The 19,812-nt window shown below is 46.2% G+C and overlaps 1 protein-coding gene across 1 annotated transcript in view; it reads left to right on the top strand.

The window, feature by feature from the left end:
* LOC137562808 (adhesion G protein-coupled receptor E1-like) overlaps positions 1-19,812 on the top strand; it is a 103,355-nt gene that overhangs the window by 5,398 nt on the left and 78,145 nt on the right. The window contains exon 2 of the mRNA XM_068274516.1: positions 5,808-5,846. The gene's annotated coding sequence lies outside the window, so the exon portion shown is untranslated. The remainder of the gene's footprint in view (positions 1-5,807; positions 5,847-19,812) is intronic.

Below are 19,812 nucleotides of genomic sequence, written 5' to 3'. Positions count from 1 at the left end.
ATGTAGCATGTAAGGAAGCTTTACAAAGCACGAAAGTTCGGGTCCCCATTGACTTCCATTATGTTCGGAGTTCGGCGCGAACACCCGAACATCGCGGCGATGTTCGGCGAACGTTCGCGAACCCGAACATCTAGGTGTTCACCCAACACTAACCACGTAGTGATCGCAATGCCAGACAAAGAACAACTGAACAGCCAGCAGTATATATACCAGAACACTCTCCAGGCCCCTCCCTAATGCTGGACCAATGAGAGGTGTAACCACTGTCAGCTGACCGGCCTGGTCAGCTGACTCACTTCTGGCTGTTATAAGCTCTGCCTCTGTGCGCGCGCGCGTGTCACTCTGAATCTTGGTGGACTATCAGTCCCAGCCACACCACTACTGTCTTGCAATGTATCCATTGGACCGGGCGTGGGAGCCGCCGCACCGCTCACTACACCAGCGGCGGCTTCCCCACGCTCAGCCCCCTTGTCAGAGACACTGCCATGCGGCAAGTCCGCCGCCTCCAATGCGGATTCCGCCGCTCCCAATGCGGATTCCGCCGCTCTGCCTATGCGGCATGCGGCGGTTTTTCCGCGTTGTGACTCCATGCTGGACGCGGAAATAGCTGCCTCACCCTGAGAAGCGGCGGCTTTTCCCCGTTTCTTCACAATGCCTCCATAATTAAAACTCACGTATTGTATTTGCCCATATGTCCCGGTTATTACACCGTTAAAATTATGTCCCTATCACAATGTATGGCGACAATATTTTATTTGGAAATAAAGGTGCATTTTTTCCATTTTGCATCTATCACTATTTACAAGTTTAAAATAAAAAAAAATATAGAAATATTTCATCTTTACATTAATATTTAAAAAGTTTAAACCCTTAGGTAAATATTTACATGTTTTTTTTTTAATTGTAATGTTTTTTTTTTTATTAAACATTTTATTTGGGTATTTTTGGGAGGGTGGGATGTAAACAATAGTTTTATAATGTAAATGTGTCTTGAGTTTTATTTTTTTTACTTTTAGTTGTAGTTTTACTTTTTGGCCACAAGATGGCGGCCATGAGTTTGTTTACATGATGTCACTCTAAGCGTAACATACGCTTAGAGAGACGCATGGGGGAGGCAACAGCCAGAAAAAGCGCAACTTCCGAGAGAAGCTGTCGCTTTTTAAGCGGGGGAGATGAATCAGTGATCGGGCACGATAGCCCGATTCACTGATTGCCTGGCTAACGAACCCGGGGTCGGGAGCGCGCGTGCACGCACGTGATCGGCCACGGGAGCGCGCGGTAGCGCACATGGTTCCTGGACGTAGTTTCTACGTCCAGGAACTAAAATAGGTTAATATAATTTCTATATTATATTTTTCCTATCCTTTTTAAAAAAACTTTTTTCTGCATTTGACAATTGTAAAAGTACCCAAAAGGTAATTTATGGCCCATTTTACTTTGGAAGAAACATACTTTTTGGGCTTGATTCACAAAGCGGTGCTAACCTACTTAGCACGTCTAAAGTCTTTAGACATGCTAACCAGGGTGCTAAGTAGGTTAGCACCGGATTTCTCAATTGAGAAAACCGGTGCTAACCTACTTAGCACCCTGGTTAGCGCGCCTAAAGACTTTAGACGTGCTAAGTAGGTTAGCACCGCTTTGTGAATCAAGCCCTTTATTTACATAGTTACATAGTTATTTTGGTTGAAAAAAGACATACGTCCATCGAGTTCAACCAGTATAAAGTACAACACCAGCCTGCTCCCTCACATATCCCTGTTGATCCAGAGGAAGGCGAAAAAACCCTTACATTTGTATGTGTTAACATTTATTTTAAATGTTATCATTTTTCACGATAGTGGTCCTATAACAATATTATAACTATGGTATGTTACCCATTGTATAGTGATAACATCATTTGTTTCTATACCAATGCAGGTGATGCCAGTGGCACAACACCAAGCACAGTGGAAATTGGTGAGCTTATTATGTGATTGTGATTAATATGACTAAAATTCCTGTTTTTGAAGTGTTTAGACATTTTTTTTAAATACAGACTCCATGTTTATGTTGAGCATAGCTCTTTATGTCATACCGGTTATATCAATAACCCATATTTCTGCACAGAAGTGTTCAGACTGTATTGTCTTAATCCTGGTTTTCATGCAATAATAATTTAGTTAGATGTGTTGTATTATAGACAAGTCACAGAACAGCTATATCTCGCTTTTCTCCTGAAAGACTCAAAGCACCAGAGCTGCAGTCACTAGGGCATGTTGCTGTATACTACAAGCTTATATGATCCAGCTGTACATTCATTCAGTCTGCTCCTTCCTGCTGGGGATCTGTGCTGCTGAAGTGAAGTGAAGTGTGGCACTCGTCACACCTTCTCTGCATGTAAAGCATGTGACAGACAGCAAACATACAGACAGCCTCACAGAGAGAGCAGCTAAATCTGAGAGCACAGAGGATGTCTGTGATACAATAACACTGCACACAGGGCGTGCCTGGAGGGGGAGTGCATACTTTGTCCCCATTACAACAGAGGCAGCCCCTTCCTCCCGAGCATGGACAAGGGTTGACAAAGGAATTTGGATGAGATCCAAGTAAGGATTAGAGTTGGGCCGAACCTCCGATTTTAGGTTTGCGAACCGGGTTTGCGAACTTCCGCGGAAGGTTCGGTTCGCGTTAAAGTTCGCGAACCGCAATAGACTTCAATGGGGATGCGAACTTTGAAAAAAAAAATAATTATGCTGGCCACAAAAGTGATGGAAAAGATGTTTCAAGGGGTCTAACACCTGGAGGGGGGCATGGCGGAGTGGGATACACGCCAAAAGTCCCCGGGAAAAAATCTGGATTTGACGAAAAGCAGCGTTTTAAGGGCAGAAATCACATTGAATGCTAAATGACAGGCCTAAAGTGCTTTAAAACATCTTGCATGTGTATACATCAATCAGGTAGTGTAATTAAGGTACTGCTTCACACTGACACACCAAACTCCACTGAACAGAACAGGTATGCAGTGGCGGGTTCACAGAACAGGTATGCAGTGGTGGGTTCACAGAACAGGTATGCAGTGGCAGCAGGATCACTGAACAGGTATGCAGTGGTGGGTGGGTTCACAGAACAGGTATGCAGTGGCAGCAGGATCACTGAACAGGTATGCAGTGGTGGGTGGGTTCACAGAACAGGTATGCAGTGGTGGGTTCACAGAACAGGTATGCAGTGGCAGGATCACTGAACAGGTATGCAGTGGTGGTGGGTGGGTTCACAGAACAAGTATGCACTGGCAGGATCACTGAACAGGTATGCAGTGGTGGGTGGGTTCACAGAACAGGTATGCAGTGGCAGCAGGATCACTGAACAGGTATGCAGTGGCAGGATCACTGAACAGGTATGCAGTGGTGGTGGGTGGGTTCACAGAACAGGTATGCAGTGGCAGGATCACTGAACAGGTATGCAGTGGTGGTGGGTGGGTTCACAGAACAAGTATGCACTGGCAGGATCACTGAACAGGTATGCAGTGGTGGGTGGGTTCACAGAACAGGTATGCAGTGGCAGCAGGATCACTGAACAGGTATGCAGTGGCAGGATCACTGAACAGGTATGCAGTGGTGGTGGGTGGGTTCACAGAACAGGTATGCAGTGGCAGGATCACTGAACAGGTATGCAGTGGCAGGATCACAGCACAGGTATGCAGTGGGCTGAGGGCTCACTGAACAGAACAGGTATGCAGCCAGGAAGAAGTTAAGCCTAACTAATCTTTCCCTATATGAGAGACTGCAGCAGCTCGCCCTACTCTCACTAATGCAGGCACACGAGTGGCCGTAATGGCCGCCGCTGCCTGCCTTATATAAGGGGGGTGGGGCTTCAGGGGCTAGTGTAGCCTAATTGGCTACACTGGGCCTGCTGACTGTGATGTAGAGGGTCAAAGTTGACCCTCAGGTGCATTATGGGGCGAACCGAACTTCTTCCGCAAAACGTTCGCGTGCGGTACCCGCACGCGAACCACCTAAGTTCGCGCGAACCACGTTCGCCGGCGAACCGTTCGGCCCAACTCTAGTAAGGATATTTCAGAGACGGTGAAACTACAGAAGGTTGCAGTAACCCAGACCACATTAGAACAGGAATAGGAACTTATAGGATAGAATAAGGCTGACATTTTTTGTTACAGAGTCTCTTTAACATCTACTATCAGGCTTAAGGCCCGTATCCACCACATCATGTTCCCATTTATTTTTTCTAAGACCAGTAATTTTTTGAGAGACGAGCGGCTATTTTCATGATCTCGCGACGTGGGTACAGGCAGGCAATCACGTGAGCGATGTGTGCTGATAACGACGTAAAAGTGTAATGGAGCTTTAAAATCCCCGGCAACTCCACGCAATGTACCACGATTGCTTGACTTCCCGCTCTCGCCCGTTGTGCGCCGCCATGTAATGTCGCCATGTAATGTCGGAAGAGGAATTGCCACATGCTCGTCGTCAAAGGACATCACTGGACTCATCGGGTGGTGAATACTCAACTTTAGTATACTACAACTAGTAAACCTAATACTAATATTTTTGGGAAACTTAGGAGGAAACCACACAAACACACATGGAGCAAACCTTTAAATACCATGCAAACAGTGTCTTACTTTGAATGGAATTAGGGACTCTTGTGCTATAGTTAGGACCCATTCACACTGGTGCAATTAGCGAGCAATTACCCCTAATCGCAGAATAGCCGCAGCCCAGCCAGGCACAGTCCCCCATCATGCTCCCGTGTCTGGGAGCGTTCTGTGCTCGCTCAGTACTACTGTGCAGGTGCAGAATGCTCCCAGGGACAGGAGTGCTCCTGGCTGCACATGTACAAAGAAAGCGCAACTCGTCCTGGCTTTCGGGCCGTATTGGGGGGAAAGGAGCCACCCGGGAAGACAGTGCGGGACTTAGCGGCCTCAAGCAGTGGTTTAGCAATAGGGGGTGCAGAGGTTGCTACCACATTGGGGCCTTTGGGCCAGAGGGGCCCTGAAGGACCTTCCCTCAACTACAATGTTAGCTCTTCATTTGTCCTGTGCTGGTAATAATCACTTCTATAGATGCTTTACACAGTAGTAATCATTAACAAGCTGTTCCCCATCCCCTTCTTGCACCTCTAACCCTGTGGTTGTAATTGGCAGGTTTAGTGCGCTGTATCAATTGCCATGTATAGAGTGCTTGGTGGGTGAGGGGGGCAATGAAAACTTACACCGGTGCCCATAGCTCCTTAGGTACGCCACTGACCTCAAGGGGGCGTAAGGAAGCCCCAGGTAAGTATAGAACCTGAGATTGCTTTCATCTCAGGTTTACTTTGAGGGATTGTGTACCGATCGATCCCTGCTGGACAACAGAAGTTACAACAGAAGTTACGCCATGTGTGCCGGGCTTTATGCAAGTCCCAAACTCCATCAAGGTCAGGAATTTGGATTATAATAACATTTGTAAAGCAAACAGTGAGTCACCTGTCATCCCCTCCTCCAAAACTGGCCCATATGCAATTCTCCTGAGTTATCTCCATGGAGATCATTTTTATATTCTATTTAATATAATGTAAATTAATATAATTTCTATATTATATTTTTCCTATCCTTTTTAAAATAACTTTTCTGCATTTGACAATTGTAAAAGTACCAAAAAGGTAATTTATGGCCCATTTTACTCTGGAAGAAACATACTTTTTATTTGTATGTGTGAACATTTATTTTAAATGTTATCTTTTTTCGCTATAGTGGTCCTATAACAATATTATAACTATGGTATGTTACCCATTGTATAGTGATAACATCATGTATTTCTATACCAATGCAGGTGATGCCAGTGGCACAACACCAAGCACAGTGGAAATTGGTGAGCTTATTATGTGACTGTGAATAATATGACTAAAATTCCTGTTTTTGAAGTGTTTAGACATTTTTTTAAATACAGACTCCATGTTTATGTTGAGCATAGCTCTTTATGTCATACCGGTTATATCAATAACCCATATTTCTGCACAGAAGTGTTCAGACTGTATTGTCTTTTAATCCTGGTTTTCATGCAATAATAATTTAGTGAGATGTGTTGTATTATAGACAAGACACAGAACAGCTATATCTCACTGTTCTCCTGGAAGACTCAAAGCACCAGAGCTGCAGCCACTAGGGCATGCTCAGTTGGCAGTAGCAGTGATAGGAAGTCCTGCCCAAGGCCTGCTTACTAAATAGGTGCTTGCTTACTGAACAGGAAAAGCCAAGATTCAAACCCTGGTCTCCTGTGTCAGAGGCAGAGCCCTTAAAGAAAAGAAGAGATGAATGAAAAGCCTGTTTTTTACTTACCCGGGGCTTCCTCCAGGCCCATAAGCATGGATGCGTCCCTCGCTGTCCTCATGCGTGCCTCCAGCAGTACAGCCAGAATCCTCCATTGAGCCGCAATCAAACCCCGTTAGACAGCTCAGTCGGGCTCAGTCTGACCGAGTGATGTCAGCCGGGACCAACTGCGCTTGCGCAGAAGGTCCCCTGCTGACGTCACACAGCCGCTTACCGGAGCAGATTGCGGCTGAAGGAGGCACTAAGGAGGATGGCGAAGAACGCACCCATGCTTATCTGACTACCGGTGATCTGCAGTATCACTGGAAATACAGATATATACCTGATTATTGATGATCTGCAGTATCACCGATAATCAGATATACAAGCTAACCTCTGGACACCTGAGTAGAGTGTTTGGTGCAAACAGTAATAATGAGAGGACTGGGCCTCAGAGCAGTAAGGAGTACTGGACTCTCCCGGAGGGAGGAGTCAGGCTGAGAGAAGGAGTGACAGAACGAGAGTGACACTTTAGAGGAAGTGTCACTATCAGGACTGGGAACTGCCTCTAACAGTAAGGTCGGTTCTCGAGGTCGGACAGATCAGGTCGTAACCACATGGACAGACAAGGTACAGATTCAGAAGGCAAAGGCGGAGTCTAAAGTACAGGCAGGGTTCGGCAACAGGGTATCAGAAATATCGGGGTACAAAATCAGAAGGCAGATGCAGAGTCTATTGATGAGCCGGGGTTCAGCAACAGAGTATCAGAATGACAAAGTACAGGATCAGAGTTCAGGAGAATGGTCAGGCAGGCAGAAGGTCATAACAGATAATCACAATCAAACTAGTACTTTAAACTATCAACAGAATCTAGCTAAGTGTAGGATTACAGCTCCAGCTGGTCCCGGCACACTTTCGGATCTGACTCAGGTCTGCGTGCCACCACGTATAGTGTTGGGCGAACAGTGTTCGCCACTGTTTGGGTTCTGCAGAACATCACCCTGTTCGGGTGATGTTCGAGTTCGGCCGAACACCATCAGGTGTTCGGCCAAACCGTTCGGCCACATGGCCGAACTAAGAGCGCATGGCCGAACGTTCCCCGAACGTTCGGCTAGCGCTGTGATTGGCCGAACAGGTCATGTGGTTCGGACCTGAACGCGCTCTGATTGGCCGAACGGTCACGTGGTTCGGGTAAATAAATACCCGAACCACGTCATATCTCCGCCATTTGTCTGTGGGTTTAGCTTTGGGTAGACAGGCAGGGTAGTTCGCTCTCCAGCCACGCTAGCCAGGGTCCCCCCCAGTCATTGTGTGTCGCTGCTGGGAACAGTAGTACACCGCTCGCTCAGCCACACTATATATAGCATTGTTTACTGCCACTGTGTACCTCGCTCAGCCACACTATATATAGCATTGTGTTTACTGCCACTCTGTGTACACGGCTCAGCCAGACTATATAGCATTGTGTGTACTGCCACTGTGTACCTCGCTCAGCCACGCTATATATAGCATTGTGTTTACTGCCACTCTGTGTACACGGCTCAGCCAGACTATATAGCATTGTGTGTACTGCCACTGTGTACCTCGCTCAGCCACGCTATATATAGCATTGTGTTTACTGCCACTCTGTGTACACCGCTCAGCCAGACTATATAGCATTGTGTGTACTGCCACTCTGTGTACACGGCTCAGCCAGACTATATAGCATTGTGTGCACTGCCACTCTGTGTACACCGCTTAGCCAGACTATATAGCATTGTTTACTGCCACTCTGTGTACACGGCTCAGCCAGACTATATAGCATTGTTTACTGCCACTCTGTGTACACCGCTCAGCCAGACTATATAGCATTGTGTGTACTGCCACTCTGTGTACACCGCTCAGCCAGACTATATAGCATTGCGTACTCTGCCAGTCAGTGTGTATATTGCTGGGATCAGTAATACTCCACTCACCGCCAACCACTATATGAGCTCACCATGAGTTCCTCAGAGACCTCCGCTGTGAGCAGCACTCCCAACAACAGCAACAGCCAACGCCCCACGCAAGCTATAACATCCACCCCAGCAGCCAGTGGTCAGCAGCAGCCCTCCCCGGAGGAGAACGTTGTGTCCATCGGTCCTTCGCCAGAGCGATTAATGAGGGCTGCCATTGAGGAGATGATGGGGCCTGATGTGGAGGAGGAGGTCTGGCTCAGGCCAGCATCCCAAGTTAATGTTGGGGACGATGAGGGGTCTGTGTCTGGGGATGTTGGGGTGGCAGAGGTGGTGGGTGGGTCAGACTCAGTAGAAGAGTTGTATGATGAGGATGATGATCGGGACCATCTGTATGTGCCTCAGAGTCCGACCCCAGAAAACATGTTGTATCGTGTGTTTAGGTACTAAAATCTGTGTTCCCACTTCCCAGTACTGCCCGCAGTGCCCGGGTCCACGGATCCATATAATTTTTTGGGCAGCACTATCAAACTGTGGTACTATGAGTGAGTTGCCATGGTCCTTCTGTGCTGCCTGTCACACTCACCGTCTGTCTGTGTCAAGTATTTAACGTTGTATTCCTTTTATATATCATGAATTCATATCTTTTGATTTATTCCTAACCCATAGTCTAAAAATTACTGTTGTATAACCAGTCTTATATCACGCATAGAGTGTAATGATGTGAAACTATTCTCATGTATTCCCACACTTGGTTTTTCTCATGCTGCAAATGACGTAACTAATAGCTGAAATATTTTAGCAAGTAGCTAATAGTTGGCAAGGTCTCCTAGAATGACTAATAAGATAGAAAGTAAAACCAAAAGCACATTACATCATCGGAATGAATTTCTGGAATGTGATGTGCTGACATACGCGTATGTTAATCAGCAGGAGGAGTTAGATTTCTTTCTTTGTTCTAACATTATAAAGATAGGTAACGAGAGATTTTTAGGCTGCTGCTCTTGCTTAAACGGTCTCTAGGAACTGGTAATGTATCTCATGCAATATCTTTTTTGGTGGACCTTATAATATGTTAGCAGATATCTTAGTAATTGGCATCTTAATCATAACTTGCTTATATGTAATTTTTGTATATTCTCTGTATATTATCACAAGAATACATTATATTTAGTGATAATTCTCTTGTCTGCGTGTTCTGTTTATTTCAACCTGGGATATGCTAAAAACAAATATATGCAAGCTTTCAGTGGCTTAATACCCATTGATATTAACAGATTAAAGTAGTAACGCTAAATGAAGAGTTGCACTTCTTTCTGTTAATAATCCTACCTAATGTGTAGGAGCTGGCATTTGCAGATGGATTGTTCAACACAGCTACGCCATCTGACATGTAGTCCTGGACCTTGACCATCTTCTCCAGGCGATTGGTGTTGGAGGACGTGGAACTGCCCGATTGCTGTTCTGTGGGCTGCTGCATGGGTGTCAGAAAATGTTCCCACTCCAAGGACACTGCCAATACCATTCCCTTTTCGGCACTAGCAGCAGCTTGTGTTCTTTGCTGCCCTCCTGGTCCTCCTGGGTTTGCTGAAGTCAGTCTGTCGGCGTACAACTGGCTAGAGAAGGAGGAGGATGTCAATCTCCTCTCTAAAGTCTCCATCCTCAAGGGCCTGCTGGAATTGTTCCATTTTTGACCTGTCTGACACTTTCTTCAATCAGTTTTTTAACATTGTGTTTGTATAAACTGGGTATAAACCCAGTAATTGGTGTTGTCCAGATTCCAGAATAATGAATAATAATGAATAGTGAATAATGCGCGGGCCGCGTTCAATGCAGTCTAGCATGAATTGAGCCATGTGTGCAAGAGAGTCCTGCCAGACTCCTCTGTCTTCATGTTCTTGTGAGCGTTGTGATTGTTGTGATGCACCATATTCGTCACCAGCATCACTTTCTTCCTCTTCTGCTGTCCATTCCCGCTAAATTGTGGAAGTCCAACGTGCACCGCTCTGTCCCTCGGCAGTGGGGGCATCCAATTCCTGCTCCAACTCCAGCTGTTCCTCGTCCTGTTCTTTGTCATAGCTGGGACCAGCGTTTCCTGAGGCAGGTTGCCTGATGTTGGTATCATCACGCTGATGGTTTTCATCTTCAGAATCCCCCACTTGCATCATGCCAGCGGTTTCCATCTTCAACATTGATTTCTTCAGTAAACACAGCAGTGGTATTGTAATGCTGACTGTAGAGTTGTCACTGCTCAGTCACGCAACGTGGATTGCTCAAAATTTTGGAGGACTTGGCAGAGATCCAACATGGTGGCCCAATCAGATCCACAGAAGCTTGGTAGCTAGCTGCTGGAATGCGCCTCGGCACTGCGCAAAAGCGTGCTAGCATGTGCAGCGTAGAATTCCAGCGCGTAGGGAGGGACATCACCCAGCGAGCGATGGTGCGCTAGATTAAAGCGCTCCTGCATCTCTTGGTGAGTCCTTCAGAAGCGGTACTGGACTTTTAACAATGTTTTTTTTTTTCCTTCAACAGAAGATCTGCCACGTTGGAGTGAGGAGGACGCCGCCAACCCCGACACCAAGCTGAACCCCGGCGAACTCCAAGCAGAGGATCTTCAGGAACCCTCAAGGCTTTGAGCAAGCTGAGGAGGATCAGCAGTCCCGACTAGACCTCTCCTCATATGCGACTGAGTGCAGTGGAGCTCCCCAGAACAACCTCTCAGTTGTCACTTTGTCACTGGTCACTTTGTCATTTTGTCACTTGTCACTTTGTCACTTGTCACTTTGTCATTTTGTCACTTTGTCACTTGTCACTTTGTCACTTGTCACTTTGTCACTTGTCACTTTGTCATTTTGTCACTTTGTCACTTTTCACTTGGTCACTTGTCACTTGGTCACTTGTCCAGATGATCTCGGTACACCTCCTGCGATTCAAATTCCTGCACACATTGCTCTGGGATTTGGGTGTGATGAATGATGCATCTAACTGGCCACCGGAGGCAATTAAGGCCTTCAAAACATTGAAAGCAGCTTTCTGTTCTGCCCCCATTTTGCGTCATGTTGAGTTGTTGACGTCATGTTCATCCTCGGCCTCGCCTTGCATTTCAGTGGGAGGTGCATTTTCCACAGAAAAAGGTTGTGAATCCGGGCACAACATTTGTGGCTGTTCCATTGACCTTTCACAGGTAGAAGATTGTGGGGGTGGGAATAGCTCCTCCGAATAGCCCATTGTGTCCTGAAAACTACTCATTGCATTGCTTTGCGCACACATTTTTTTGTCCTCATGCAAGGCCTGAGTTGCACCTGAAAGCGTGGCCTTCTCCTCCTGCGCCTCCTCCTGTTCCATCACGTCTGCTGCTGCTGGGTTAGCGTTGACGCCCGGTCCCTGTTTATTGAACCTCTTATCTTTATTACATTTATGACTGCATGGCGGTAAAAAGCATGCTATCCGCACGCTTCTTGTCCTCATGCAAGGCCTGGGTTGTTGTGTCTCAAAAAGCATGGCCTTCTCCTCCTGCTCCTGTTCCATCACGTGTGCTGCTGCTGCTGGGTTAGCGTTACCGGTCCCTTTTCCTGGAACCTCTTCTCTGTATTACATTTATGACTGCATGGCGACAAAAAGCATGTTACCTGTGCAAAGAAACATGACATTTTCCACATTTAAAAGACAGTTTTTCCTTTGAAACTTTACAATCAATTTTCTCAAAAACTATAAGCTCTTTTTCAAATATTTTTTTTCCTCTTGTACCCACTCCCAAGGTGCACATACCCTGCTAATTTGGGGTATGTAGCATGTAAGGAAGCTTTACAAAGCACGAAAGTTCGGGTCCCCATTGACTTCCATTATGTTCGGAGTTCGGCGCGAACACCCGAACATCGCGGCGATGTTCGGCGAACGTTCGCGAACCCGAACATCTAGGTGTTCACCCAACACTAACCACGTAGTGATCGCAATGCCAGACAAAGAACAACTGAACAGCCAGCAGTATATATACCAGAACACTCTCCAGGCCCCTCCCTAATGCTGGACCAATGAGAGGTGTAACCACTGTCAGCTGACCGGCCTGGTCAGCTGACTCACTTCTGGCTGTTATAAGCTCTGCCTCTGTGCGCGCGCGCGTGTCACTCTGAATCTTGGTGGACTATCAGTCCCAGCCACACCACTACTGTCTTGCAATGTATCCATTGGACCGGGCGTGGGAGCCGCCGCACCGCTCACTACACCAGCGGCGGCTTCCCCACGCTCAGCCCCCTTGTCAGAGACACTGCCATGCGGCAAGTCCGCCGCCTCCAATGCGGATTCCGCCGCTCCCAATGCGGATTCCGCCGCTCTGCCTATGCGGCATGCGGCGGTTTTTCCGCGTTGTGACTCCATGCTGGACGCGGAAATAGCCGCCTCACCCTGAGAAGCGGCGGCTTTTCCCCGTTTCTTCACAATGCCTCCATAATTAAAACTCACGTATTGTATTTGCCCATATGTCCCGGTTATTACACCGTTAAAATTATGTCCCTATCACAATGTATGGCGACAATATTTTATTTGGAAATAAAGGTGCATTTTTTCCATTTTGCATCTATCACTATTTACAAGTTTAAAATAAAAAAAATATAGAAATATTTCATCTTTACATTAATATTTAAAAAGTTTAAACCCTTAGGTAAATATTTACATGTTTTTTTTTTAATTGTAATGTTTTTTTTTATATTAAACATTTTATTTGGGTATTTTTGGGAGGGTGGGATGTAAACAATACTTTTATAATGTAAATGTGTCTTGAGTTTTATTTTTTTTACTTTTAGTTGTAGTTTTACTTTTTGGCCACAAGATGGCGGCCATGAGTTTGTTTACATGATGTCACTCTAAGCGTAACATACGCTTAGAGAGACGCATGGGGGAGGCAACAGCCAGAAAAAGCGCAACTTCCGAGAGAAGCTGTCGCTTTTTAAGCGGGGGAGATGAATCAGTGATCGGGCACGATAGCCCGATTCACTGATTGCCTGGCTAACGAACCCGGGGTCGGGAGCGCGCGTGCACGCACGTGATCGGCCACGGGAGCGCGCGGTAGCGCACATGGTTCCTGGACGTAGTTTCTACGTCCAGGAACTAAAATAGGTTAATATAATTTCTATATTATATTTTTCCTATCCTTTTTAAAAAAAACTTTTTTCTGCATTTGACAATTGTAAAAGTACCCAAAAGGTAATTTATGGCCCATTTTACTTTGGAAGAAACATACTTTTTGGGCTTGATTCACAAAGCGGTGCTAACCTACTTAGCACGTCTAAAGTCTTTAGACATGCTAACCAGGGTGCTAAGTAGGTTAGCACCGGATTTCTCAATTGAGAAAACCGGTGCTAACCTACTTAGCACCCTGGTTAGCGCGCCTAAAGACTTTAGACGTGCTAAGTAGGTTAGCACCGCTTTGTGAATCAAGCCCTTTATTTGTATGTGTTAACATTTATTTTAAATGTTATCATTTTTCACGATAGTGGTCCTATAACAATATTATAACTATGGTATGTTACCCATTGTATAGTGATAACATCATTTGTTTCTATACCAATGCAGGTGATGCCAGTGGCACAACACCAAGCACAGTGGAAATTGGTGAGCTTATTATGTGATTGTGATTAATATGACTAAAATTCCTGTTTTTGAAGTGTTTAGACATTTTTTTTAAATACAGACTCCATGTTTATGTTGAGCATAGCTCTTTACGTCATACCGGTTATATCAATAACCCATATTTCTGCACAGAAGTGTTCAGACTGTATTGTCTGTCTTTTAATCCTGGTTTTCATGCAATAATAATTTAGTTAGATGTGTTGTATTATAAACAAGACACAGAACAGCTATATCTCACTGTTCTCCTGGAAGACTCAAAGCACCAGAGCTGCAGCCACTAGGGCATGTTGCTGTATACTACAAGCTTATATGATCCAGCTGTACATTCATTCAGTCTGCTCCTTCCTGCTGGGGATCTGTGCTGCTGAAGTGAAGTGAAGTGTGGCACTCGTCACACCTTCTCTGCATGTAAAGCATGTGACAGACAGCAAACATACAGACAGCCTCACAGAGAGAGCAGCTAAATCTGAGAGCACAGAGGATGTCTGTGATACAATAACACTGCACACAGGGCGTGCCTGGAGGGGGAGTGCATACTTTGTCCCCATTACAACAGAGGCAGCCCCTTCCTCCCGAGCATGGACAAGGGTTGACAAAGGAATTTGGATGAGATCCAAGTAAGGATTAGAGTTGGGCCGAACCTCCGATTTTAGGTTTGCGAACCGGGTTCGCGAACTTCCGCGGAAGGTTCGGTTCGCGTTAAAGTTCGCGAACCGCAATAGACTTCAATGGGGATGCGAACTTTGAAAAAAAAAATAATTATGCTGGCCACAAAAGTGATGGAAAAGATGTTTCAAGGGGTCTAACACCTGGAGGGGGGCATGGCGGAGTGGGATACACGCCAAAAGTCCCCGGGAAAAAATCTGGATTTGACGAAAAGCAGCGTTTTAAGGGCAGAAATCACATTGAATGCTAAATGACAGGCCTAAAGTGCTTTAAAACATCTTGCATGTGTATACATCAATCAGGTAGTGTAATTAAGGTACTGCTTCACACTGACACACCAAACTCCACTGAACAGAACAGGTATGCAGTGGCGGGTTCACAGAACAGGTATGCAGTGGTGGGTTCACAGAACAGGTATGCAGTGGCAGCAGGATCACTGAACAGGTATGCAGTGGTGGGTGGGTTCACAGAACAGGTATGCAGTGGCAGCAGGATCACTGAACAGGTATGCAGTGGTGGGTGGGTTCACAGAACAGGTATGCAGTGGTGGGTTCACAGAACAGGTATGCAGTGGCAGGATCACTGAACAGGTATGCAGTGGTGGTGGGTGGGTTCACAGAACAAGTATGCACTGGCAGGATCACTGAACAGGTATGCAGTGGTGGGTGGGTTCACAGAACAGGTATGCAGTGGCAGCAGGATCACTGAACAGGTATGCAGTGGCAGGATCACTGAACAGGTATGCAGTGGTGGTGGGTGGGTTCACAGAACAGGTATGCAGTGGCAGGATCACTGAACAGGTATGCAGTGGCAGGATCACAGCACAGGTATGCAGTGGGCTGAGGGCTCACTGAACAGAACAGGTATGCAGCCAGGAAGAAGTTAAGCCTAACTAATCTTTCCCTATATGAGAGACTGCAGCAGCTCGCCCTACTCTCACTAATGCAGGCACACGAGTGGCCGTAATGGCCGCCGCTGCCTGCCTTATATAAGGGGGGTGGGGCTTCAGGGGCTAGTGTAGCCTAATTGGCTACACTGGGCCTGCTGACTGTGATGTAGAGGGTCAAAGTTGACCCTCAGGTGCATTATGGGGCGAACCGAACTTCTTCCGCAAAACGTTCGCGTGCGGTACCCGCACGCGAACCACCTAAATTCGCGCGAACCACGTTCGCCGGCGAACCGTTCGGCCTAACTCTAGTAAGGATATTTCAGAGACGGTGAAACTACAGAAGGTTGCAGTAACCCAGACCACATTAGAACAGGAATAGGAACTTATAGGATAGAATAAGGCTGACATTTTTTGTTACAGAGTCTCTTTAACATCTACTATCAGGCTTAAGGCCCGTATCCACCACATCATGTTCCCATTTATTTTTTCTAAGACCAGTAATTTTTTGAGAGACGAGCGGCTATTTTCATGATCTCGCGACGTGGGTACAGGCAGGCAATCACGTGAGCGATGTGTGCTGATAACGACGTAAAAGTGTAATGGAGCTTTAAAATCCCCGGCGACTCCACGCAATGTACCACGATTGCTTGACTTCCCGCTCTCGCTCGTTGTGCGCCGACATGTAATGTCGCCATGTAATGTCGGAAGAGGAATCGCCACATGCTCGTCGTCAAAGGACATCACTGGACCCATCGGGTAGTGAGTACTCAACTTTAGTATACTACAACTAGTAAACCTAATACTAATATTTTTGGGAAACTTAGGAGGAAACCACACAAACACACATGGAGCAAACCTTTAAATACCATGCAAACAGTGTCTTACTTTGAATGGAATTAGGGACTCTTGTGCTATAGTTAGGACCCATTCACACTGGTGCAATTAGCGGGCAATTACCCCTAATCGCAGAATAGCCGCAGCCCAGCCAGGCACAGTCCCCCATCATGCTCCCATGTCTGGGAGCGTTCTGTGCTCGCTCAGTACTACTGTGCAGGTGCAGAATGCTCCCAGGGACAGGAGTGCTCCTGGCTGCACATGTACAAAGAAAGCGCAACTCGTCCTGGCTTTCGGGCCGTATTGGGGGGAAAGGAGCCACCCGGGAAGACAGTGCGGGACTTAGCGGCCTCAAGCAGTGGTTTAGCAATAGCGGGTGCAGAGGTTATACCACATTGGGGCCTTTGGGCCAGAGGGGCCCTGAAGGACCTTCCCTCAACTACAATGTTAGCTCTTCATTTGTCCTGTGCTGGTAATAATCACTTCTATAGATGCTTTACACAGTAGTAATCATTAACAAGCTGTTCCCCATCCCCTTCTTGCACCTCTAACCCTGTGGTTGTAATTGGCAGGTTTAGTGCGCTGTATCAATTGCCATGTATAGAGTGCTTGGTGGGTGAGGGGGGCAATGAAAACTTACACCGGTGCCCATAGCTCCTTAGGTACGCCACTGACCTCAAGGGGGCGTAAGGAAGCCCCAGGTAAGTATAGAACCTGAGATTGCTTTCATCTCAGGTTTACTTTGAGGGATTGTGTACCGATCGATCCCTGCTGGACAACAGAAGTTACAACAGAAGTTACGCCATGTGTGCCGGGCTTTATGCAAGTCCCAAACTCCATCAAGGTCAGGAATTTGGATTATAATAACATTTGTAAAGCAAACAGTGAGTCACCTGTCATCCCCTCCTCCAAAACTGGCCCATATGCAATTCTCCTGAGTTATCTCCATGGAGATCATTTTTATATTCTATTTAATATAATGTAAATTAATATAATTTCTATATTATATTTTTCCTATCCTTTTTAAAATAACTTTTCTGCATTTGACAATTGTAAAAGTACCAAAAAGGTCATTTATGGCCCATTTTACTCTGGAAGAAACATACTTTTTATTTGTATGTGTTAACATTTATTTTAAATGTTATCTTTTTTCGCTATAGTGGTCCTATAACAATATTATAACTATGGTATGTTACCCATTGTATAGTGATAACATCATTTATTTCTATACCAATGCAGGTGATGCCAGTGGCGCAACACCAAGCACAGTGGAAATTGGTGAGCTTATTATGTGACTGTGATTAATATGACTAAAATTCCTGTTTTTGAAGTGTTTAGACATTTTTTTAACTACAGACTCCATGTTTATGTTGAGCATAGCTCTTTATGTCATACCGGTTATATCAATAACCCATGTTTCTGCACAGAAGTGTTCAGACTGTATTGTCTTTTAATCCTGGTTTTCATGCAATAATAATTTAGTGAGATGTGTTGTATTATAGACAAGACACAGAACAGCTATATCTCACTGTTCTCCTGGAAGACTCAAAGCACCAGAGCTGCAGTCACTAGGGCATGCTCAGTTGGCAGCAGCAGTGCTAGGGAGTCTTGCCCAAGGCCTGCTTACTAAATAGGTGCTTGCTTACTGAACAGGGAAAGCCAAGATTCAAACCCTGGTCTCCTGTGTCAGAGGCAGAGCCCTTAAAGAAAAGAAGAGATGAATGAAAAGCCTGTTTTTTACTTACCCGGGGCTTCCTCCAGGCCCATAAGCATAGATGCGTCCCTCGCTGTCCTCATGCGTGCCTCCAGCAGTACAGCCAGAATCCTCCATTGAGCCGCAATCAAACCCCGTTAGACAGCTCAGTCGGGCTCAGTCTGACCGAGTGATGTCAGCCGGGACCAACTGCGCTTGTGCAGAAGGTCCCCTGCTGACGTCACACAGCCGCTTACCGGAGCAGATTGCGGCTGAACGGTGGCGCTAAGGAGGATGGCGAAGAACGCACCCATGCTTATGGGGGTGGAGGAAGCCTAGGGTAAGTAAAAAACATGCTTTTTATTTTTCTCTGGGTCACTTTAACCAGTACACTATCCAGCCTATATTAGTACTGTATTAGTAGTGTGTTAGCCATCAGTAAAAGCAGAAGGATTTAAATCTGGATAATATTTATTGGCTAACTTAACCACTTCAGCCTTCAGTCGTTTTCACTTTATGCATCCAAGCAATGTTCACCTCCCATTCATTAGCCTATAACTTTATCACTACTTATTACAATGAACTGATCTATATCTTGTTTTTTCCGCCACCAATTAGGCTTTCTTTGGGGGGTACATTTTTCTAAGAGCCACTTTACTGTAAATGCATTTTACCAGGAAGAATAAGAAAAAAACGGAAAAAATGCATTATTTCTCAGTTTCAGCCATTATAGTTTTAAAATAATACATGCCTGTAATGATCGGTGTAACACAGAGAGGATCTGACTACCGGTGATCTGCAGTATCACTGGAAATACAGATATATACCTGATTATTGATGATCTGCAGTATCACCGATAATCAGATATACAAGCTAACCTCTGGACACCTGAGTAGAGTGTTTGGTGCAAACAGTAATAATGAGAGGACTGGGCCTCAGAGCAGTAAGGAGTACTGGACTCTCCCGGAGGGAGGAGTCAGGCTGAGAGAAGGAGTGACAGAACGAGAGTGACACTCTAGAGGAAGTGTCACTATCAGGACTGGGAACCGCCTCTAACAGTAAGGTCGGTTCTCGAGGTCGGACAGATCAGGTCGTAACCACACGGACAGACAAGGTACAGATTCAGAAGGCAAAGGCGGAGTCTAAAGTACAGGCAGGGTTCGGCAACAGGGTATCAGAAATATCGGGGTACAAAATCAGAAGGCAGATGCAGAGTCTATGGACGAGCCGGGGTTCGGCAACAGAGTATCAGAATGACAAAGTACAGGATCAGAGTTCAGGAGAATGGTCAGGCAGGCAGAAGGTCATAACAGATAATCACAATCAAACTAGTACTTTAAACTATCAACAGAATCTAGCTAAGTGTAGGATTACAGCTCCAGCTGGTCCCGGCACACTTTCGGATCTGACTCAGGTCTGCGTGCTACCACGTATAGTGTTGGGCGAACAGTGTTCGCCACTGTTCGGGTTCTGCAGAACATCACCCTGTTCGGGTGATGTTCGAGTTCGGCCGAACACCATCAGGTGTTCGGCCAAACCGTTCGGCCACATGGCCGAACTAAGAGCGCATGGCCGAACGTTCCCAGAACGTTCGGCTAGCGCTGTGATTGGCCGAACGGGTCACGTGGTTCGGACCCGAACGCGCTCTGATTGGCCGAACGGTCACGTGGTTCGGGTAAATAAATACCCGAACCACGTCATATCTCCGCCATTTGTCTGTGGGTTTAGCTTTGGGTAGGCAGGCAGGGTAGTTCGCTCTCCAGCCACGCTAGCCAGGGTCCCCCCCAGTCATTGTGTCACTGCTGGGAACAGTAGTACACCGCTCGCTCAGCCACACTATATATAGCATTGTTTACTGCCACTGTGTACCTCGCTCAGCCACACTATA

The sequence above is a fragment of the Hyperolius riggenbachi genome, chromosome 3 (genome assembly GCF_040937935.1).
Source record: "Hyperolius riggenbachi isolate aHypRig1 chromosome 3, aHypRig1.pri, whole genome shotgun sequence".
Taxonomy (NCBI): domain Eukaryota; kingdom Metazoa; phylum Chordata; class Amphibia; order Anura; family Hyperoliidae; genus Hyperolius; species Hyperolius riggenbachi.
Note: the sequence above shows the minus strand (reverse complement) of the source record. Positions and strands in the feature narration are given on the sequence as shown.